The sequence below is a fragment of the Giraffa tippelskirchi genome, chromosome 2 (genome assembly GCF_054371585.1).
Source record: "Giraffa tippelskirchi isolate mGirTip1 chromosome 2, T2T-mGirTip1v1.2.pri, whole genome shotgun sequence".
In the NCBI taxonomy this organism is placed as follows: Eukaryota; Metazoa; Chordata; class Mammalia; order Artiodactyla; family Giraffidae; genus Giraffa; species Giraffa tippelskirchi.
In genome coordinates this window covers 114,010,471-114,015,758 of record NC_137276.1, presented here as the reverse complement: position 1 = coordinate 114,015,758, position 5,288 = coordinate 114,010,471, and positions in this window count along the sequence as shown.

The window sequence follows — 5,288 nt, the reverse complement described above, 5'->3', positions numbered from 1 at the left end:
CTTTTGGCTGTTCTGAATGTGGTTCTTTGTCTCAGTCCGGTGGTTTAAGGTCCCCTCTCCCTGCTAGGAACTATATGCTCAGTTGCTCAGTCATGTCAAACTCTTTGCAACCCTATGGACTGTAGCCCTCCAGGCTTCTCTGTCCATGGATTTTTCCAGGCAAGAATACTGAAGTGGGTTGTCATTTCCCACTCCAGGGGCTCTTCCCAGCCCAGAGATCGAACCCACGTCTCCTGTGTCTCTCTCATTGGCAGGCGGATTCTTAATCACTGTGCTACCTGGGAAGTTCCTAGGAATTATGTAGAACTTGTTTTTTTCACTTCAGGTACATGGTTATATAATGAAGCCCAATTTAAATCTCTTTGCCTTTTATGTTCTTCAAGAAACATGGGGCATGTTATTGAAACACTGCTTTTCTGCCCTCCTTCCAAGGAGGCGCGCTCCTCTTGCACCTGTGGACGGAGCTGGGCACATTGGAGCATTGAGACGTGGTTGGTGTCAGCCGGGTGGCTGCTCCAGGCGGGGACAGTGGCCCCTGTTGTGCAGGTGGACGCTTGGTGAGAAGATTCTAGGCCTGGGGTTCCATGTCCTTCCTGCTTCCGCACACAGAAGTTTATTTTGGAATTTTATTTTCTTCTTTTTTAAAATTTAATATTAAATACTCTTGTTTTTCTCATATTGCCTAAGCAATATATTCCATTGTAGCAACCTCAGAAAATAAAAATAAAGGAAAAAATGTAGAAATATCCCCTGTCTTAGCTGCCCAGACAGCCACAATCATCTTTCCATCCACGCGTATATATATATATATATATATGTAGATGTGTGTTTAAGTAAATGTGTAGTTGCCGAATTGGATCATAAATGTATTTTTTTGTTGTAGTTACCTGGCTTTTTTCCTGGGTAATATTTTAGTAACATCTTGAGGACTATACAGATACTAGACACACTTTGTATTGGCTACATAGTAATCTGCTCAGCAGATGCAGCTGTTTTATTTAATAAATCCCCCATGATACATGTCAGATTATTTCCAAGTTTTCTTTTACAGATGATGCTTGCAGCCAACTCTTTACTTCTGTCTTTAATTATTTCTATAAGATAAGTTCCCATAAGTTGTATTGTTTGTCAGAAAATCCTGTTGGTTTTTAAGGATTTATATAAATATTGGCAGATTGCCCTCCAGAAAGTGTACAAATTTATTTTCCCTCCAGTGAATCAACTTTAATTATTATTGATTTTCTTTGTTTTAATGCCTCTTTGATGGTTAAATGTTGTTTTGTTTTCTCTAATTACTAAGAGATTTTTCATCTTTTATATCTACCATTTTATTTCTTAAATAAATTATGCAATTATGTTTCTTATGTAATATTAGCCTGTTTCTCAACTGGGATATTTGCTTTTTTTCTTACACATTATCTTTTTGGAATTTATGTTGGAATTCTCTTGATACCCCTTTTTTAGTCAGGCAAAATATAAACTTGAATTATTTGAAGGATCATCACTAAGCAAAAGGCTTTTTTTTTTTTTTTAGTGATAATTTTTCAAGCACCTATAATTGTAGCAGACAATATAAAATGGATTTTTTGGCTGCCTAATGGAAATACCCCATTTTCAGGCCTCAGATTTGATTGTATTTCTTGTGTTGGGTGACTGAGCCTGTGTAGTGCTTTAGTGGAGGTGGGTCCAGGGCTCTCACAATTTTTACTTCATGCTCTGTGTTGGCGGAATCTGTCCATGTGTCTGATTCTCTGCATCATCCTCTGAGGGGTTGATGATGTTACATCTCTTCACACCTGGAGATAGTGTGCTAGAGCCAGTGGGGGAACTTTCAAGGACACAGATTATAAACAGAGCTGGAATTAAAACCATAGTTTTGGCTTAGCCTCCTGGTCACATACCCCGGCAGGAGAGTCACTGGTCTTCAAGGCCCTCACAGGTTTGCGCCTGTTTTTTCTCTGCCAGAAGTTCAGGAATCCCCTGCTTTGGGACCATCTGAGGGCGCAGGCCTGGAGCAGTTCCATGGGCGTCCTGGTGGTGGCACTGTAGTGCCACACTCCAGGCTCAGAGGTGCCTGCTGCCTGGGAGAGTGGATGGGGGGGCTGTGGATCCAGGTGTCCCTGCAGCGAATGACCCCCCCCTCCCCACCCCATCATTTCCTCAGTCATTTCAGCAGTCAGTCTCTGCTTGAACTCTAAATCTTCCTTGGAGGAGGAAAAATTTTCCACTCTGTGTTGGTTATAACAGGGAAGAGGAAACCGCATTCTTAGTGATAATCATGGAGGCTCAGCTGTGCTCATTTTTACTTTATTAGACTAGACTTCTGGGCCTCACTGGTGGCCCAGTGGTAAAGAATCTGCCTGCCAATGCAGGAGACTCAGGTTTGATCTCTGGGTCAGTAAGCTCTCCTGGAGTAGGAAATAGCAACCTACTCTAGTATTCTTGCCTGGGAAATCCCATGGACAGAGGAACCTGGTGGGCTACAGTACATGGGGTTGCAGAAGAGTTGGACATGACTCAGCGACTAAACAGCAACAGATTAGACCTCGTGGGGAGAGAGGTGGCCCCAACAAGTGGGCATCAGTGCATCTGTGCCAGGTGGTGCTGCTCTTTGTGGAGCTGGCTGCCTTCTGGGGATGCTGACTGAGCCCACCACCAGGTAAGCAGGATCATTGCAGGGGGCATGAGTGCAGGCACTGGGTGAGGGCAAGGCTGCCCTGGGCAGGTGATGTCTGAGTTGAGACCTACCTGAATGACGAGGAGCCAACAGGGGCCTTTCAGGAGGCTGCAGAGACGTCACCTGTCACACTGGTTTGACCAAGGACAGGCACCTGAAGGGTGAGACAGAGGTGTTGGAAGTTGGGTAGAGAGAGGGATTAACATGGGGGCTCTGCCTGGGATGTGATTTTGTGGGGCTGCTCTGGCTGTCCTGGGGAGCAAAGCCCTGGCTGTACCATACCCCATGGACCAAAGCAGCTGGGCCTTCATGACCTGTCTTCTTCCTCCACAGCCTCCCAGCATCAGGTCAAGAAAGGCTCATGCTTTCCTGGGAGGGATTTGGGTTGAAAGTTTCATTTGCCTGGTTTCTCATGTTATCTTCAAAATAATTCAGCTGTAACCCTGCCTTTTCTGTCTAATCAGCTTTATGCTTTGAGGTTTATGTCTACTGTAGAGGCCAGGGCTAGATCACTTTTGAGTCTTTGTTCCCTCCTGTGTGTTTCTAACACTCTTGTTTCTCTTTCTCATTTCACTTTCCTCTCTGAGGGTTTCAGCCTCCCTCCTCCTCACCCTGTGTGGGAAATTGTCTCTCTGACGGGGGTCACTTGTGTCATCCTGGGCCCTGGGCTGGAGTACCCTGGTTGACTGGGTTGTTATGGACTCTGCCCCCCTGTCCACTCCCGCTCCCTCCAAGCCCTCCCACTTGCTGGTGATGTGGCTCTGTGTCCAGTCCCCCCTGTCTCCTGCCACTGTTCTTTGTAGCTGAGGATCCTCCCCAGCCCCTGGCCCCACTTCCTGCGGTCACCACGTCTGTTCCCACTCGGCCACCATGCACCAACAGTTAGCCCTCCCTCAGAGGCCTCCACATGCCAAGGGGCTTGTCCTCGGTGTCACCTCCCCTCCACACTGCCCTGTCTCGGCCTGCCTGTCGTCCTTCCACCCACGTGCCCACCGTACTCTCACAAACATCCTCTCCTTTGTTGTTCTCTGGTTGTCCTATGCCCACTCCCACTCCAGGGGGCAGCAAACTGTGGCAAGAGGAAGTAACAACCACAGTGATTCTCCACAAAATCCTATTCTCAATCCTCATCTGGGCCCACCTGTTTGGACAAAAATGTCTGTCTTCCTCAGAGGGAGATGTGCATCTGAGGCAGCACAGCTTTGCAGTGGTCTGAATTAATGATGACTGGACTGTGGTAATGATTTTGTATGAGGTTGTGGCTGGTTGATGTCATGGATGAGAGAAAGAGGTTTGAAAAACGTTCATCCTGAATGCAGCTGAGATGAGCGGGAAAGGGTTCTTGTTACAAAGGAGCGCCAAGGGTGCGACTCATCGGGATGGGCACCGGATGTGCTTCAGGCAGCGGGGCCAGGCTCCACGGGCTTTGGGATGAGAAACATATTCAGGAAAATAGAAGAACCATGAAGTTCCCAGCAGAGAATGCCTGGTGGATGCCACAGTGGTGATGAACCCTAGAGCAAGCACGAGGGCAAACATGCCAGTCAGTGTGTAGGACGTGGCCACACTAAACTGGCCACTGAGGCCACTATCAGGACTGGGGTGACTGCCCTTGAGTGTTCAGATGTGGGTGCCCACAGCATGCAGTGTCCTGGGTCTCTGGCTGGTATCTTCTCTGACTGGTATCTTCTCTATCTTCTGTATTCTGAGCTTTTATCACAGATTAAATTAGTCAAACGGGCTTCTCCAATGAGTCAGTGGTAAAGAATTGACCTGCAGTGCAGGAAACATGGATTTGATCCCTGAGTCAGAAATGTGCCCTGGGGGAGGAAATGGCAACCTGCTCTGGTATTCCTGCCTGAAAAATCCCATGGACAGAGGAGCCTGGCGGGCTACAGTCCATAGGGTTGCAGCAAGTTGGACATGACTGAATGACCGAGCACACACACATACAAATGAGTCAAACAAGCCTTTTCCCAATCTTCTCACCACATCTTCTGTCTCTCTTCTCACCATTTTCCTTTCTGTTTACCAATGTACCCAGAATATCCTTAATTTAATAAACTTGATTATTGATCCTGTATAATCACCCAAATCACCCCAGCCTCTTTTCTTGATCACCAACCAGATATAAAGAGTAGTCTATGCTTGTGGTTCCTATTTACCTTGACATCCTTCCTGCTGAAGCTGCTCTTGAGAAAATCCTGGGGCCAGTTTGAACCACCCAGCTTTGGGGCTCTTGGGTTGGCCCTCTCTCTTCCTCATCTCCAGGTACCTTTGGCTTTTCTACCTCCTTCAACTCCAGGGTCCCAGGTGCTCACTCTCCCTCAGACCCCATGTCCCCAGGGGTCACTCCCAGTCTCAGCTGCTTCCTTTCCATCCCTGCTCTATCACCAATTTCCTCTGAGCAAAGTCCCTTTCAAAATTTCCAGTTTCTACTCCTTGAATTGCCTTTTCTCTGGAGTTGATGACCGTAGAGGACGGGGCGGCCGATTGGCTGCCTGGACTGTTATCTAACCCTAATGGGCCCCGAGCACCCACCACCAGCATCCGTCACTACACGCCAGCCCCGTCTTCCCTCTATTTCATGCTCCTCTGGTCATCCATCCCA